This window comes from Vanessa tameamea, chromosome 16, assembly GCF_037043105.1.
Source record: "Vanessa tameamea isolate UH-Manoa-2023 chromosome 16, ilVanTame1 primary haplotype, whole genome shotgun sequence".
Classification (NCBI taxonomy): domain Eukaryota; kingdom Metazoa; phylum Arthropoda; class Insecta; order Lepidoptera; family Nymphalidae; genus Vanessa; species Vanessa tameamea.
This window is the reverse complement of record NC_087324.1, coordinates 8,687,017-8,707,503: the sequence shown is the minus strand read 5'-3', so window position 1 is coordinate 8,707,503 and position 20,487 is coordinate 8,687,017. Positions and strand designations below refer to the sequence as shown.

The following is a 20,487-nucleotide window of genomic DNA, read 5'->3' as shown; positions in this document are numbered from 1 at the left end:
TAAAAATAAGTAGAGTTTGTTGATGATCCATTGCTGGGATAAGGTTTCCTATTAACATTTTTTTATGATATAGGTAGGCTGACGAGCAATTTGGCCATCTGGTAGTAAGTGGTCACCACCGCCTGTAGACAATGGCGCTGTAAGAAAGATTAAACATACCTTACTTTGCCAATTCGCCACCGTCAATTTGGAAACTGAGATGCCTCCTGTGTCTGTAGTTATATTGCCTCATTCACCCTTCAAACCGAAACACATTAATACTGAGTACTACTGTTTGGCGGTGATTATCTTATGAGAGGGTGGTACATATGCTTGCACAAAATTATATCACCAAGTAAGGGAGAATGTTTGAAAAATATTTCACGACGCTGCTCCGATGCAAGTAGCTATCGCACTATTGTCCGATAAATTCGTATTCTTATGTAGGTAACAGAATTTCATCCAACATAATTATGTAGGTATTCCCCACAATGTTTTCCTTCAGTGCCAAACTATAAAAAATATTTAAACACATGAAAATTTTATTGTTGGGTAATCTTAGTCACATGTCAGCTTCGCGTGTTCTAATTCGACTCACTCGGCTCTCAATGAATTGAATGCTATTGTTTTTCTTCTAAGAGATTCTCAGCTCAGCAGTTCAGGAGTTGCTTCTGTCGTTTTCTCTTACCTTTGATTTATCTGGTATGTTCTGGTATCAGACTTAGAAAGAGGAAACATATCATTACATTTATCTCCTATACGGTGTTCAGTCTTCGTTCAAAATTATCCCCATGACAAAAAATCGGTATTAGGTGAATTTATTTTTTGTATAAATAACATTCAAATATACATTTATTTATTAACATAAGAATTATTAAGTCTTTAAATATATACAAATATGAATTAAAAATAGTTACTATATAAATCTTGACCGCGTGGAATGGTGGCAAGAATGCTAGCAGCATTTCCCCTTAAACATTTCATTTCAAATATAGGTCACGTTATGGACTAAATGAAAAATACAATGGCCAACTACTGGAACTGTAAACGTCAATATTAACGGTTCATATAAAAACGATAATATACGCTTTTTATCCGATAAAATTGAAGCGATGAAATCTTTAGGTATATTGTTTCTCGGATCAAACGTGCCGTAGTGTTTGGATCAGGTGCCTTCAGTGTCAGACCCAACGGTAAATATATTTTATTATCGTACTTACCTGGACTAATACGTTGTCCATACTTTGTGGTTTGAAACGGAAAAAGTTTATTCTTTTTACATAAAACAATACTATTTATAAAAAGTATTTAATGTTATACTAGAAGCGTATTAGTATTATGATTGACTGAAAACAAGAAAATTGTTTCAAGGAGTAGCTATCTAGTTAGTTCGTTTTGAGGATGCAGAACCCGATGCAATTATTGGCTATTTCTTCAAATCTAATATGCAACGGATTAATAATTATTAATTCTTTATCAAGTAGTTGAATAGTTTATGAATGTATTTATTTAGAATATTTATACTAAAAAAAAATAGATAGGTAATTAATGTGATATGTTCATAGTTAGCTGGATTAATGAATATACAATATATACTTGAATATACAATAGCCCATTGTACAAAACGTGTTGTGAAAAATATAACTTAAATAGTTTTTTTTTTGGTAATCGTATAATATACAGATAATGGTATAATACTACAGGTGATTTAGGTTATTTATATGACCTTTTAAAAATGTATTAAATCCTTCGAAATCATAGACTATGGTTATAGTCAGTTCAAATCAAGTCACCAATTTAAAGGATACAATTTTTAAAGACATAGTCAAACAATTTTCTTTTGAGGCTAAAAATCATAAACCGTAAGATATATTCTTCTTAACATTCGTTGAAACTTTCAAAATGTTTTTCAAAACCAATCAAATGCAAAGTTTTTCTAACGAATTACTCTTAATTTTTTTTTATTTGCCATTTTTATCTTCGGAGTCTTTAGGGAACATTATCATTAAATATATTGTCTTGCTTAAATACGTCCAAGTGACAGATTTTGATTGATTTAAATTTAAATATATGATTTTTTAATCTTCACATTGTCTACCCATGGCTACGGTCCAGGATAAAAAGGAATCTGCACATACACTCGCTCTTTCGTATCTGAAAGAGCGTTTCAATTATTTCTTTGAGGTCAGTGATGTTCGTCTGAGATCGAGCAGAAATCTTAAACTCGCACTACCAGTGAGCTCTTCACCTCTATTGTAGGTCGTGTTTTATACTACATTTTTTATCCAATTCACGTTCTTTAACAGCATCTCTTCAAGTGAACTTTTCAAGAAACTCTTATGGATTTTTATGATCCTTATTTTCGTGATTTTTTAATTAATGCTAAGTATATCAAATTGTTATATTATTTATTGTTCTATACTTAAGTATATATACAATTCAATATGTATTCTTATTTAAGTATATTTATTTTATTTTTATACTAATCATACTTAGTGAGATTTCAATCGTTTTATAAATAATTTTATTTAATGTATTTATCTGTCTTATAGATCAATTACGTTATTTTTCCTGTTAGTAAATTAAACGTTGGCTTAAAGATTTGTTCTAGATGAAATACTTTATGGCATAACCTTTGTAAAATTTCAAACTGCATGGTTAACGGCTCGACGCGCTGACCCGGCACAATTGACTTTAGTGGTTTCGAAATGGAAAGCAGTGGGCCCATCTTCACTTGGGTAACATCGGCCGCTTTAAGAACTAAGATTAGAACAGCTAATAATGTCATTATTTTTGTTAATAAATTTGTTATAAAGATTTAATTTCCTTGAATCCATAGGATGTTCTATAGAGGCAGGTAAGAAGAAATGTCAGAATATGTCATGCGATATTTACTGTTATAATCATAAAATTTATAGGATACAGGTATCAAAATGGCGTATCACCGTAAGTCAGTTATCTACATTTCACGAGTGAGATTCTTGAGAATTCTTTAAGAAAAAAGGGTATTCAATTCTCCTACTTCATTATTAATTAATAAAAAATTATTAGCGGACATAATACGGCTCCAATACATTTAGTTTTAATAATTAATAGTTAAGCTTTCTGAATTGATATTCAATAATAGCGAAAAGAAATAAATCAGTGTTTACTAAAAAAACATCTATTACTAACTGAGTAATAAAGTTACAATGCAACTTTAAAAATCACCACTAATAAAGTATTTCAACGTATATGTTAGCATTGATATTTACACTGCATTTTCCAACTCCATCCCAGAGTTAGCTTACATGGAAAATAAAAGTAAAAAGTACAACAATAAGAATTTTTCCAGCGAACGTTAGGTACTATTCTTCATAAAACGTAGTTTGTAAATACTACCCACATGTGTTTGAAATGAGAACATTGTGTATTTAATACGGAAACATGTTTGTCTATACATCTGCAATTTTATTTTTAATCTGTTGCACTCTAGTACGTTTGTAAATGAACAAAGTCAATACCCACTAGATCTAGTCTACACTATTATGCAGAAATTACTTTATGGTAAAAACTGAAAAGGTAAAATAGTTTTGAAGTGTTCTAAAGGTGGTTCTGACACATCCTCTAAAGAGACGGAGTTGGTAGCGGTGGTTTTTAGTGGGTATGCTGGGAAGTTCCAAATGCCATAAACATTAGATTTTCTGTTTAAATATTTTTGTATAACAACCAACTTTGTAACGCTGGGCTGCTTATCAGAATTTATTGCCTAAAAACATCAAATGATAAACTTTGGATTAGTATCCAGTCTAAGGAGGAGTTTTATTAAAATAGTTCTAAAAAATTGCTTAGTTAAATAAAATATTATACCATTTTTGTAATACAGAAAAAAAATATAATATACATAAATCTTACTTAAAAACATCCACAAAAGGAATTTTAGAAAAGCAACATTTCACTTGCATATTAAGCACAACATTACCTCTGATTCGATTTAATCATTAGTCATTTGTTAAAATTTGCTTAAAATAGTTTTTTTTTTTTAACTTGAGAGTTGAAAATATTCGAACGTTCTTGTTTTAAAAGGTTTGTCCCACGAATGAAGTTAAGTAACCCTGTGTAGTCGTGTAACAGAAGTAACAAGTTTACGCTTGTTCTTGTACAGTGTATAATGTCATGTGTTTTAGAAAAATATTTAATATTTTTAATAATATAGATATAATGTTTTTACAGTTATCGATGAACGCGACTTTCCATAAATCTTATATATCTACTCTGTGTACTGACTTAGTCATCAATTTTAATAGAGCTGACTCTATTACGTAGTCTCGTTGCGGCTAGATTTTTAGATCACAGAGCGCGAGGTGCTGTCCGATGGTTTGAACACCATCGGACCGATAAAGAAATATTTTTTTCATCGAAAAAATTATCACTAGTCGCACAGAATCTGGAAGTTAAAAGCCATGCAGCTCCTCGGAAAGCACGTAAACGTATAGTCGTGACTTTTCCAAAAGGTCACAATCGTGATATTTACCTAAAATTACATAGAATTTGCTATGAAGTGTATTTTTTTTAGAAATATCAGAAAGTCATTGCAACATAGTATCTTTAATTTTATTTTATTTAGTTACTATTACATAATAACACACACACACAACTTCATCTTAACAATTATTAAGTTGTTCGAGACGTCGTTTCGTTTTCCAACAGATGTCTAAATATTTTTCACAACTAGCTCCACACAGCCGCATAATCGCTATATATTTGATACCTGGTATATAAGTTTTATAAAGAAAATTATTAATACGCAGTAGTTTTGAGAAATATATTTCATTGCAAACCTTCAATTATAAAGAATCAAAACACCTCCTTCACCATAACAGAGAACTATGATGACTTTAATAATGATGTTGAAATACCCTGAAACTTAAGTCTCTGTGTCAAGTTCCTGTGACCCGAAGTTTTAGTCCTAATTTCACATCAGAGCTGAAAGGTGAACAGTCTCTAACTTTGTCTAATTACAAGCTTTCATTAGAGAGACAGAACCGAAGTAATTTATTATGTATAGTTTTAGATAAAGTTTGTCATAATAATATACTTATAGTGACCAATAAGATAAACTATATACAAACAATGACTAATAAATTAGAAAAAAATATTGTGGGTTATTCACAAACACTGTATTATTTTATATATGCTCAGAAAAACCTAAACCCACTCCACAATCCGTCAAAATAACAAGTGAATCTAACTTAAACCGTACCTTAAATATGTAGCTAAATTATATTTGTTACTAGCTGAACCTGTGGCTTTACCCTTGCTAAATTTATGAAACTTCACACAAACCGTCACCCCCATTATAGCCCCTCGAGTGGTGAATTAAAAAAGTAGCCTATGTCCTTCTTTGGACTCAAACTATTTCATACCAAATTTCATCTAAATCGGTTTAGTGGCTTAAGTGTTAAGAGTTGCTTTCGCATTTATGATATTAGTATAGATACATGCATAGGTAAACGCTTTCGTAAGGATTTTTTTTATAAAAACATTAACATTAACAGCCTGTAAATTTCCCACTGCTGGGCTAAGGCCTTCTATCCCTTTGAGGAGAAGGTTTGGAGCATATTCCACCACGCTGCTCCAATGCGTGTTGGTGGATACACGTCTGGCAGAATTTCGTTGAAATTAGACACATGCAGGTTTCCTCACGATGTCTTCCTGAAATTCATCTCGTGCGAGATGAATTATATAATAAACACAAATTAAGTACATGAAAATTCAGTGGTGTTTGCCTGGGTTTGAACTCGCAATCATCGGTTAAGATCTAACCACTGGACTATCTCGGCTCTTTTTTTTAGATATATGTAGTCCTGGCTTAAAAACATATCGAAAAGTATTGTATCGTCATCGAAACCAATTCGCTTCAATGAGATTTGAACTACAGTCTCAACCTTCCTTTATTCGGATAATGAATTGAAAGGAAGAAGAAAATTGTATCGCGGTTGCAAATGTGTCAAAATAACAACTGCTGTGGACATCTGCTATATCTAGATACTAGTTCGTTTCCACGATATTTGAACTACGACTTCGACTTTAAAAGAGTTCGTAACAAGAGTTGATAAAGTTTGTAACGTAAATGATTTTAAAACTAATTAAATTTGAGATTTGTAAAGGATATTTGCGAGCACAAACTTTGTTTTGACGTAAGAAAGCCGGTTATCGACCTTGTAATCTTTATTGATTTAATTTTTTGTGAGAGATTTTATTTCTTATTTCATATTAAATTTTCTAATAAACACATACCTTTATATTATAGAATATTCAGAAAATCTAATTACTATATTTATCTGAATATACATAGTATTGTTGCAAATACATTGTGATGCAATTGTTCTGACTCTTAAGCTCCGAGACTATAAATATATTGACCAGTGATTTTAAGTAGAATGGAAACAAATTCAGTATCTTTAATATTTTGTAATTAATAAAAGCATATACTGTATGTAGTTGATTTATAGAAAGATAATAAATACATGTCATATTAAACCATATATTATTCCTGGTAATGAATATAATATATACTATAACGATTTAACAGAGAAAATTTGGATGAACTTGAGTTTTTTTTTTTAAATTAATATAAAAACTTTTTTTTCTAATTGTGACCACAATACTCCATTATATTCTTCTTGGAAGTTAAAGTCTAGTATGAAAATATAATATAGACACAAATTTGTATTATAACTTTATAAAATTTCATTTTTGAAATTTAAATAAATTTAATAAAACGCTCCGTGGTCATGTGAAAAGGTAAATAAATGAAGCGATTCGTCAGACTTTCGTGCCGCGTTTAGACCACGATATACGTCAACGGTTAACTTTACACGAAAAGGCACTCGGCTTTATATATTACAATTTAGATAGTATTTATCACAGCATCCACATAAAAATATTTAAATATACTCAAATAAAAAACTACATGCTTAAATTAATTTATCAATTAAACGAATATGAAATAATTTACATAAATTAACTAATTTTATTCATTACTCGTTTGTTACTTATGAATATTGTCCTTCTGAGCCCAGATGGCCCAGCGGTTAGAACGCGTACATCTTAACGGATGATTTGGGTTGGGTTCAAGCCCAGGCAAGCACCACTGAGCTCTCATGGGCTTAATTTGTGTTTATTATTGATCTCGGCGGTGAAGGAGCACATCGTAAATAAACCTCCATGTGTCTCCATGTGTAATTTCAACGTAATTCTGCCACATGTGAATCCACCAACCCGTATTGGAGCAGCGTGGATAGAAATATGCTTCTAACCTTCTCCTCAAGGGAAAGGAGGCGTTAGCCCAGCAGTGGGAAATTTACCAGCTGCACATGTTTTTGTCCTACTGACCGATTTCGGCCAAGCCCACCGATCCCAATTATGAAGAACAGCTGACTACAGAAGATATATTAATATATTATAACGCACAGATACAAGTATACTTTATTCCATCTCTCGCATGACCCACTGGATTGGTATGTTCAACGAGACCGGAAGCTGTTCACGCGCAGGACTGGTGGATTTATATGCATTACGAAACACGGATGTTAATAACAACTTCTAGACTCCGGGCTGCCATTACGAATTTCTTGACTGAAAATCCCAGTTACTTTTTTAAGCTAGATCCAGGTATTGAACAAAAGAATTAGGGGTCCGTAGCCTTACATGCAAGCTAGTAGACCAACAAGACAATCGAGTTGTAACATACTCATTATTTAGTTATATTAAAATCATCATCGGTACATGAACTTAAATACGCAATTGAACCTCGAGTAGGTACCATTTATAATCGATTATTATGTCGGGATTCACCAATATATCTTTTAGCATTTTTGTATAAATTAGGTTCGGTAAGTTAGCGAAATGTCATCAATTATTTACAGTACGAATATCAAGCATACCTGCCTTCCCATAGTAAACTAATTCCAAAACTCGTGCCTTTAATGTTTACGTTACCGTGGGTGTATTCGAGTATCATTCTCAAAGGACTAAATAAAATATAACTTCATACGATACATCCTCAGAGGCAAACTCGTGACATAATATTTTGAATGTTTATTATCCTTTATAAAGTGAACTGTTCATACTTTAAAACGTTCGCTCGCGGAACATCTACAGTCACGTTTAGGAGAAATGGAGTTGTGTGAATAGTTTAAATGTGAAATACATTATTCTAGAATGAAAATTTATATTCATTTATCACAAAGGATATTTATATATATTAAGGGTTATTTAATAATATTTATAGCGCTTATTATTATTAAACGACTAAATTAGTTTCCGAGCGTTGTACTCTTTTTTTTAATCAGGACTGCCAACCTAACTATGTTGTTGATGTTTTTTAGTATAGCCTGTTTCAATGGAAGTAGGAAAAAAAATAAACAAAACTTAGATTTACGTATTTCATGCGATTTGCTAATAACTCAGCTATATTGTGCACTAAGTGTATGATTAATTTAATCTTTATTTATAATATGTACAACACTATTATACATAACTACTATTTCCACTTTAATTTTACTTCCAAAATTCCTATAACAGTTTCGCTGACGTTCAAAACGTAATTTTTTCGCAAATCCATAATGAATATCACAGATTAATCAAGCTCTCGACCAATGGTATCGCGTCAATTTGCTGTCAAATGTTGTTTATTTGGCTTGTTCCTGTTATGGTTGGAATAGCGTATACAATAATAAAGTTAATATATAATATTCTTGATTATTTTCTTATAATGCAAGATAATGCTCAGCCTTGATAGTAGTGAGAGTAACACAGCTTAGTTTTCCCCAACGATTTTTTTCCATAATCCCTTAATGGCTATGTCTATGCTACTTCAAAGCCATAAAAGGCTTAGTGCTTTAGTCGTAATGAGGTGTCAAACAGGCATACTTAATTGTTCAGAAATACTCTCGTATTTATTATATTTTTTTAAATACTCAAGTTTAAAGACTCTGTGTGTGTCTACAACTAAACCTAGGGCATATTATAAGGAATTTCCACGGCACATTAATCTTTAACTTGATTTTGTGTAAGTAAAAGTAGTTCAAAGTTAAAAATAAAATATTTAATGCATAGAATATAAATAATAATCAAAAACATAAGAGTTATGTTAATAGACAAAAAAACAAACAAAATATACCCGTGGTACACTTAATACTAAAGGTTATTGAGTCAAAATGTAATGGTTAATTATATTTACACATAGTATATTGCTTAATTACTTTTTTTTCACGATTGATGTTCGATATTCAAATTATTGTACCAAACATATTATAAATAAATATTGTCGTATCATAACTCCCACTACCGTACGGTAGGGTTATGTGGGGGAATAAAATATTTTCTTTCTGGTAATTACTATTTATAACACAAGTATATTAAATATTATTGAAATATTAGTTTTCTCTTTTTTGATATTTACGTTTGATTGGTCTTATTGAATTTATAAAATTCGTTCTGGCAATTTTGATAGATGAAATGCAGAATTTTATTTATATACAATTTCGAAATTCAGAGCTATGCAATATCTAATTAACAACAGAAATTTTAGTAATTATCTCGTTTAAATATGCCAAGCCTGCCAAGCACATCCTGGAGGTGTGCCTCGCGAAAAATACAGAGAAATGAACGATATCGGTCAAGATCATTATCTGAGAATAATCGTATTGGCGTTGAGAATTGTAGTTTTCGTCCGTGGGACCAACGTGGTCCAGAAGAAGACGGAATAACAAGATCGGAAAGGAAAGATCAGCTTAGTGGACACAATACAATAATTAAAAAAAAAGAAGAATATTAGCACAGAATATAATGATGATAGTAATACGTATTGGTGAGGAAAAACAATATAAATGATAAAAACGTTCGACCGTTTAGTTCCCAGGTGGAAAGAAATGTCGAGTTGGCATAACGTAGTATTTGCATTTCCATATTTTATCTTCACCCACCCGGGCAGATGTGTCACATTATGTTTTAAGATTATATTTCTCGAAATCCATTACAGAATAAAATAGACAATGTTTACATTGGTAGGGATTCACACTAGTTTTATTTATGAGCTATTATACTATAAACAGACAGTCAATTACTTTACTCCGGTAAAACTTCTAGGGACATATACTCGTTTGTTTTTTTTAAATTTTAACACACATCACGCCTACCATGAAAATTTATATAGGTTATGAGAGATTTTTGCCATTTTGTTTTGCCAGCTGTAAATATTAACTGTTGTGTATTGTGATCAGTACAAATATTTAAAAAGAAATTTCATTGCCTACTCTTTTGTTTTAATATATATTTTACTCATCAGGGCATCGGAAATCTCGCAAATCGAACTCTTTCCGGTCATGTTGGATAAATCTATTCCCATAAATATAGAGACTGCATCGATTTTTGCGCTCTTAGTTTTGCACAATAATAACTCCCGTGCAGTTGGCCGTCAAAATTACACAATAATTGTTAATTAATCGTAATATATTTTGAAGTGCATTTAGATGAAACTATTAATGTACTCCAGGGTACATTAATGAAATATGCTGTGTTTCCGAGAACGCGTTACATCCACGGACTGAACACAAACAGACAACGAACATCAAACATAAGTATCATATGAACGAATATTTTACGTAATCATAAACTACATTGGTTATTAAAATAGCCAGTTGCTACCAACACTCCAGTCAGTTGTAAATACCTAAAATTTCGAAATACATATCGTTAAAGGGTTAAAAGTTTACGTAAGTAATATAACATTATAATAATTTTAATCAAAACGACTGTACACGGTCATGTGTTAATAACAAAAGGTTACTGCCTGAACGCACGCACATCAAATTATTTCACGAGGGACTTTAAGTCCAAATGTTTACAACGAATTCACATTTCAACATTTTCATTCAACACACTCTTTATACGATGAAATTTTATGAGCTAATATTTTGTTAAGGCCACCCTTAATTTTGTTTGTTCACTATTAACGTATCTCGACAACGAATCTTTTATTATATGTTAAGTACACAGTATATACTTATGTAGTTTTTTAGAATCTGTTAAAATGTTGGTTTATTATTACATTACACATGCAGTAACAGCCTGTAAATTTCCCACAGCTGGGCTAAGGCTCTCCCTTTGAGGAGATGGTTTGGAGCATATTCCACCAAGCTGCTCCAATGCAGTTTGGTGGATACACATGTGGCAGAATTTTGTTGAAATTAGACACATGCAGGTTTCCTCGCGATGTTTTCTTTCACCGCCGAGCACGCGATGAATTATAAACACAAATTAAGCTCATGAAAATTCAGTGGTGCATGCCTCGGTTTGAACCCGTAATCATCGGTTAAGATGCACGCGTTCTAACCACTGGGCCATCTCGGCTCTCATTAATACTATTTTGTTCCTATTTAAAGCTAAGACGGCCCAATGCATAGAACACGTGGAATTTAATAGAAAGCTCAAGCCTCCCCAAACACCATTCACTTTTAATGTATTTCTGTATCTATATTAATATTATAAATGCGAAAGTATCTCTATCTTTGTTGCTCTTTCACGGCCAAATCACTGAACGAATAAGATGAAGTTTGATATGAAGCGAACTTGAACACAAAAAAGATGAACATTTACTTCTTTTTACCTAACACCCGTATTCAATGACTAACCCGTAAAACATATTAATAATTCATCACTTGCTTGGAAGTGAAGTGAAGTGAAGCCATCATAATGCAGAGAAGCAGCATGATGAATGATGCTATATCCTGTTAAAGTAACCTGTAACTGTTAAGGAATTATGTTTATAATATGCACACATACAATTTTCAATTGCTAGATTGAGAGATTTTCTCGGTGCAAGGGTTATGTGCAAGCCAATCAGCCAATGAGTGGGCGGTAGCTACCCAGACGGGTTACCTACCACCCACTAGATATTCTACCGCCAAACAGCAATAATCAGTATTGTCGTGTTACGGTGGGAAGGGTGACTGAGCCAGTGTAACTACAGGCACAAGTGATATAAAATCTTAGTTCCCCAGGTGCATTGGTATTGTAAGGAATGGTTAATATTTCTTACAGCGCCATTGTGTGCTGACCACTTACCATCAGGTGGCCCATTTGCTCGCTGTATCTTAAAAAAACACTGAGTAGAATTTTAATCGAATTGGAGCAATAAAATTTATTAACTCAAAAACTTCAAGCTTCATTGATTCAATTTCAAATATTTTTTTATTAATTATCAATTTTTGGTGATTATTATAATATATTAGACTAAAATTGAACCACGAGTACCAGATAATTGGTAAATAATACTGATACGATTGAAAGATTATTACGATCAAATGTCCCAAGCGATACCTTAATGTGATCTCTGACGGTATGGAATACAAGGACAGCATCCAATTGAAATAAAATACCATAACGAATATATGTCAAAGGGGAAATTGACAAAGCTCCTGTACAGGATGCTCCTCAAACATCTACTGCCTTTGCATATACACAGATATTCTTTGGGCTTAAATATCGAACACACTAAGTGTATATACAGCTTACAACTTGCTGTGTTCATTGGAAAACTGTTAAATTCGTGTTATGGCTATTACTACTATTATTTTTATCCTTTTGGGTTTTTTTTGTCTATCTTTTAATGGTAAGTGTAGGCGGACGAGTGATGTTAAATAGTCGCCACCCTTATACAGACATTGATGTTGTAAGAAATATTAACTATTCCTTAGAGTTCATTGCGCCACCAACCTTAGGAGCTAAGATGTCATGTCCCTTGTGTGTTGTGGTGTAAAAAGTGGGTGATATTTATGTTCAGGTGTCAACTACCTTAGGACCTTTTCTGAATTCCTGACAAGGTAAATTCAAATAATGATTAGTTGAATTCTTAAGACGCGGAAAAGTACAAAGTCGCTTTCATATTTATAAAACACCAATTTCTTACATTATTATAACAATTTATATTTATACTAATATTTTAAATGCGAAAGTAATTCTGTCTTTCTATTTATTACGCTAGACAGCTGAACCGAAATCGATGAGATTTGGGATAAAGCGAGCTCTTACCCCAAAGAAGGACATAAATACTCCTCGACACAGGTGAAGCCTTTGGCGAAAACTATAATTTTATATAAATTCAGGAGGCCGATCTCATAAACAATGTTACTGTCTATACGTTTACTTTACTATCGTGAATTTTGTATGGATTACTCCCCAAAGTTTCTCCTTTAATAACAACACCTGTCACTACATAAACAACTCCTTTAAAGTTCAAGTATCCGTAACCCATTAAGGAATATCCGGACCCTTCGACGTGGGCTCTCTCCGAGACAATATTTTATTAATGATGTCTTCAAAATTACTAACTTTAACATCTTTTGATTTCAAAATTTAGACGTTCTAGAAATATCTAGAATATATAAGTATAGGATATTATGTTATAGACAAGCAAGATGGTCCATAAATTTTTGAGTATGCAATATATAAGTAAATTATTAGATAAAGATATTGATGATCTATAATTATTTCAAACTAAAATTTGAGTTATACCTTAGTCCAATAAATAAATTAGAGGATTAAGATACCAAAAGTACCAATAAATAAGGCTTATTATTGCGTGTAAGATTCTATATTTGTTGATTTTCATACATGATAATTCAATTTAATTGTCCGTCTTTATTACACGTTTGAGTTAATAGAGCTAGTACTAAGTTCTCAGTCGAATAACATTCCGAATTTTGTAAATTAAATTTAATATTTTAAAAACTATTTACTTCGCCAATATAATTATTTTTCAACGGTTTTAACAGACTTTGAAATAGATGTAATTTTTTTAAGTTTATTTACGTACTTTTAATTAAAGTAATCCAAAATATAGTCACTGTCAGAATAATATCATACTTACCGGGCCTAAAATAACAATAAACATGAATTTAATAATATAAAAATAACTCGAATAATTTAAAGCAATAACAAGAATGGAGTCGTCAAACAAAACGCTTATACAAAACTCAATTAGAATCGTGAACAATAATGTATAATCCTTTGAAATCGTAAAGTATATATTATACGCAATAGAGTACTCAGTAATATGCCATTATTCTGGTCATCATTGTCCTTATGAGATCGTAAAGGTGCCAACATATAAATTTTGACACCTTTATCATTTACGCGATTATTTTTCGCTTATTAATTTTGGTTATTGCATAACCAAGATATATATTCCGTTGATTATTATATAAACAAAAAGTATCAATATTTTTATTTATTTCGGGAATATCTACTATTAACAAATAAATGTTATATTCCTAATATAAAAAGAGAACGATAACTAATTAAGTTTACGCAAAACATGCCAACATTACAATCTAATTGATATTTATAAAATTTGACGGTATCTATAAAATAATTTTCGGAATTATACATATTATATACCGAATAATTTGAGTACGAATTATTATTAGGACATTGATGTTTAAAATTTTACTGCCTGCCAGTATTTTTCTATTTACAAAATCGCAAAGTTTTTTTTTCGCTCATTGTTTATTTTTCTTCATTTTAACATTGAAAGCGAAAGACCTTATCGTGGAGGCCCACGGGATCGCTTCGTCCGCTTATCGTTAAAGCCGCGACTGTCTATGACTTGCGATTAACTTCTTAACCATTGGAATAATTAAATGTTAAACAAAATGGAAATTTATAAAAGTGAAGATCTAACTTTGGTGGAAAAGTGAGCGAAGGCCACGAAAAAAAAAAAGAATTCATGTTTGTGTTTTTGTTCTTCGATATAAATGTTTCATGTAAACTGGGACGAGTAGGATTGATAAACGATATAGATTTTAATGAAAATAATGACTACATCCTCTATGTAATCCTAATGTAAGGCTGCAGATCTTGAATTCTTAGGTTAAAATCCGGTACCAAATTTGTGTTAAATTACGAATTTTGCAAATAATTCGGAATTTTACACTAGTTTTGGGAACTGAACAGGTTATAAAAATTTAAATTACCATGAAAACCATAAGTCCTTACATATCTTTATACCGTTCAATGAATTTACTTTTACGATTAGCTGGAAATAAAATAGTTTAGACCCGGAAGTTTAGATATGGAGGATTCCACGACTTTCCACGTTAATAACAGTTACATTTCAACTTCATTACGTTGAAAATCGAACCACAATAGAAATTAAAGTAGAGTTTTTATTGTTTTGTAGGTTTTATTTACAGCTATTTAAACACAACATACAGTTTTAGATTTCGTTGTTCTTTATAATAGCGACAAATATATCAAAACATTTTGAATTAAGGTGGGTGGACCATGGAAGGCCACGCTCCTTTGAAGGCCAACTATTGAAAATTCGTAGTTATTGACATGTAAAGACATATTCCTTCTGCTATACACTAAGATGCATCAAAATCAAGGCCACAGATGCAGTCAAGTCGCATGCGCCACTATTGTGGCTGTGCGATCTCATGCTTCGTAGACTTTGTCGTCGACGTTAAAATTGTTAATCGCGCGCACAGAAAAACAAAGGTTTTTAGTTTAATAACGTATTATTATCTCATATTTGTTACTGTAAATTATCGTATAAGGATATGTTTATGGTATTTCAGAAAAATAAAATAGTTTTGCCTCGATATAAGTTAAAATATTGGTAGTATTCTTAGAAAAGTCGTTGCTTCCTTATAAGGCCAATCAAAAATTTGACTGTTGGCCTTGCTAGGGTACATGGGCCTTACAAGGAATTTCTACAAACCATATAACATATGAACAGTTACTTTTTATTTATAAATACGTACCGTTACAGTTAAAACAATGTTTTATATTTAAAAGGTTTATTATTTTTTTGAAGTCATATTAAATACTCTTTTTCAAAATTATTTTAACAAAACAATTAGAAGAGGATTTGTCACAGCGTATCAAACGTGTTGCAAAACTGGGTGTACCGCTTACGCCTGATACTTACCATAATTTATCAGGAAACAAGACTTTTTATTTTGTAAGGGGTTTAAAATCAAGAACACTTTCAATATGTATGTACAAGAATGGCTGAATACGAAATGGCTCAATATGTTTTTGGCTCGAAAGCCATCTATTTCAAAAAGAAAACCCCAGCTAATGAACCCAGCTAGAGCTCAAAAAAAGAATAAGCCCATTGTAAAACAACATTTTGTGAATCTCACTTCTTAAAAAAAGTAATTGAAAATAATTATTAGTTTGGCCTTCTTAGGTTTAGGTTAGTTACTTATATATTGGCCTTACAAAGAACGGACCCATAAGAAAGCCATTTTAGGTAAAAAAAAAAGTTTTAAATTTTATTATAAAACGCGTTAGCAAGTTATTTGATGTCAATATAATACTCATTACTACTATTTTTAAATAATTCCCATTAATATATTATCAGTTATAGGATGGTGTTCAACTAATGTTCGTTGAGTTTTTTATAGATGATAATAACATATTGAGCATTTAATGTTTCGCTTAAATGAAAGAACTCATTGTGTAATTTTAGTAAAAGCCGATATATCAATTGTTACAATTATATTTTTAAGTCAAACGACTGATGTATAATATTGGCCTTGTTTGGAGCCGTGTTCCTTGCAAGGCCATTTTGAAGAGCTTAATAAAACTTAATTTTAATAAAAAGTGATTAAAGTTAGCTTAAAAAAAAGTGATTTATATGGTACACAATAAAACAAAGTATTACTTAAAAATTTGATTCTTTCATTTATCCAGTTAATTAACGAATAAAAAGTGTTTACTCGTTAAGGTGGCCTTCCATGGTCCACCCATCTTAATTTTAAAATCTGTGTCAAAAAAGTATCAAAACGGCAAGCCTTTTCCTTTCGTCTAAAGAATGAGTATTAAGAAATCTTTTGTTAAAGTTTTAAAACATTGTTAAGAAATTCCTATTGTTTGAAATTAAACGTCATTCTTACAGACAACGTAATTTCAACTTTAAAATATTTATGTTTTATCATGCCTTTGCGATTCGCTTAGATTAAAAACAATATTTTGGCTACAAATTTCCTTAGAAAAGTGAAATTTTAAGGTTTAAAACAAACTTTGCATATTTGTTTATTAATAAATAAGAATATTTAATGTAGTTCATTTTGAAATTATTATAACTTAGCCACCTTAAACAACATTACATGATCAACATTTATTTTTAGTAATTATAGGAAAGAAACGAACGAACCAGATCCAATCGTTCGCATGGAATGTGCTAAATATATGTTTACCCACGGTTCATGTCTTGCCTTTAATACCTTGTACAGTCGGGGTAAGACTGTACAAGGTATCAATATATATTTTAATAATTTTACTAAAAAATAAATTCTAGCTAATAACAAATTAATGCTAAAAATGAAACTATCTAGAGTAAAAAATTGTTATGACCATAACTGAATTTAAAATCTTACTGAATTATTTAACACAAAAATAAAATTTATTATTAAAGCAATTCGGGTACTTCTTCAGGCATACGGCTAATAATAATAATAACCTATTAAAGGCCTCCGTAAGTACACTCATAACTGGAATACAAAAGGTAAAACAATATTTAGATCCGAGACATTCGTCTGCCTTATTTTACACAAAGAAAGTCAAAATGATTTCTCGTTCCTCTAATATTTTCAGGTGATGCCGGGTCATTTATTCCATTTCGGCTCACGACCATTTTAATATAAATATTCTGTCTAATAATTTCGTTATATTAAGTAATAAGTTAGCATTACTTGAGCTATATATGTTTTATATTACATCTATTCTGGTATTATAAAGCTGAAGATTATGTTTGTTTGGTTAAACGCGCTTATCGCAAGAATTTTTGGTCAAAATTCTTTCACTGTTAGATAGGCCATTTATCTAAGAAGACTTTAGTCTATATTATTTGCGATTACGTTACGACCAATAAATCATCAGGAGTATCAATTAAAAATGATGCAAAAACAGGAGAAAAAAATAAATCCTTTTGAGAGTCCCTGTTGCGTACGCTGCGTAAGCCTGAAGTTTCGCAAAAATCATGTACGACCAAACCTTTATGGTAATCAAATTTGTTCTGCCATGATGTATTATTTGCGAAGGTGTTTTATAAACATAATATTAATTCTTATCAAAATAATGATCAAGTACTACTTTTATTTTTTATATTTTTTCTATATGTGTACTACAAATTAAGATTATAACACCCAGTACTTATACCAAACGTTCTAAAGTTGCACTCTTACTGATAACAGCGTACTGTACTTAAAGAACTCCTTAATGTACTTAGACTCTAAAAATATTTACAACTTCTACGCGAATGAAGTCACGGAGAAAAGCTGGTAATTTTTTTTTTGATGACTATAAATATATGTGGTAATATAGTAGTATAGGGAATCCGTTACACTTGTGATTACTAAACGTAACTTAATTCTTAGTGTTTCGAAAAATAAAATTATCGAGATTAATATTATAAAGGGTTTTCTTAGTAACCACACTACATGTTTTAGCTTATCTAAATACGTGGGTCGGATGCATTAACACCTCGTCGTAATACCTAGAGTACATTGTATGCAAATTATACTTAAAAGGCTTCTGAGTAAAGTTGTAATCCCTTCGCAATTCCCTTTATAGTTTTAGTTAATTCTTAATAGCTTACGTTTAAATATTTTACGGTGGTCTTCATGGAAAGATGGATTCTGTGATGGAATGTGTGTTGACCGCCTCGTTGGTATTTTGGTCAGCTTTTTAGGCTGTATATTTCGAGGCTTAATTTCGGATCGAGCTAATAAAAAAAAATGTTTTTCTCTCAAGGAATTTGATAATATTTACACTCTCGTGTCTTGTTGATAGTGTTAGATTTGCCCACTCATCTTCACCCAAATAATTAATTATTGAGAGTTCACTTCAATAAGATGCAATGCTTCAGTAAGATGCAATCTGTTTAATATACAAAGTCTGGAGAATAGACGGAAAATAATGTCAATGAAATTTTTATTTAATTTAATTAATAAATTTATCAAGATTCTACTTAAACGTCCCTCAAATTAATTCCCGTAATATGAGTAATTTCTTTTACACCAGATTATATAGAACGCAATTAGGAAAAAATAACCATCATATCGAGATTACCATTGTTGTACATCACCATCAGTAATCAAATAAAATATTTAGACATACGTTACGATAATCATCCTCAGTTCAATCGAAAAATAAAGGATTTTGTTTGTGCTCATTTAAAATTTTATGGTATATCTTATTGGTTTTATTAATTATATAATAGTCTCTAATTATAGCTTATATTTAATTTATATTTTTAATAAATATTGTGCAGTATGATAGTGCATGTTGAGACACCCGTAAGTAGAACTTTTGCCTAGATAGTTTTGAAATGTAATTTTATTTCTATTTTAATGTAACATTGTTTCCCTTGAGTAATGTCGTGACCGGATTCGCACAAAATCATCATCATTACTCTGTGTGATGTGTTTGTGTCTGTGTGTTTATATAATATAGAGGTATAATATAAGTTATTTAAAACAGAACAATTCGTCAATATAAACGGGTCGATTAGGTAAAAATCGTCAAATTGAAAAATAATCGACGTTTCTGGTAAATCGTGTAATTCCATTAACGAGATTTGGAACAATTGTAATGGTATATAGTCTAAACCTTCTCCTCAAAGAGATGGGACCGTAGTCCAGCAGTGTAACATTCACAGTCTGTAACTTTTTACGTATTACTAACAGTATTTAAAACGGGATATTTACCATGTTTTTTATTTTTATTTGGTGGAGATCGAGACTCGTGAACAAGACATTCGTAGATAATGTCGAAATATCGAGCTCCACCAAATAAAAATAAAAAACATGATAAATATCCCGTTTTAAATACTGTTAGTAATAAAAATAACCATGTTCATTTAAAATTTTTACGTATTATTAATTTTAAAAAGAAATATGATATTTTTTCTTTGAATATTTTTGTTACTTGTTACTTGTAGAAATTAATCACTTACCGAACTAAGGCAGCATATACAAAATATGTTATATGTGAAATGGGCCTTAAATATAACTATGCTGATACGGAATGATCATGTTTAATTAGCATCCCGGAAACGATTGCGGGCATAGACTGCAAGTATGCTTATTGGATCGTTGTATCTGGAGCAACGACGACTCACAAATCAAATTAAAAATAAATTCAATTATGATTAGGTAGATTATTAAGTAAATAGGTAAGAAGGAAGTACATGCATAGAAAATAACATGATTAGATTTATTTATTTTTTATACTATTATTAGATTAGATTATCAAAATTTTAAAAGGTCGTAAAAATAAAAAGCCTTCACAAGATTTTTTTACAATTTTAGTATTTATTGATAAATTTATGATATTATTTTGCTTGTAATTTAATTTATTTTATATATTGTAATCATACAATCAATCATTTATAATTCGAAATTATGTTATTGAGGAATATAAAATGCAAAATTTTTGAATTTTACTTAA

At 30.9% G+C, this 20,487-nt stretch overlaps 1 protein-coding gene across 1 annotated transcript in view; it reads right to left on the bottom strand.

The window, feature by feature from the left end:
* The window catches only part of Pdi (Protein disulfide isomerase), a 340,404-nt gene that overhangs the window by 23,858 nt on the left and 296,059 nt on the right, over window positions 1-20,487 (bottom strand). The gene's annotated exons all lie outside the window — the stretch shown is intronic.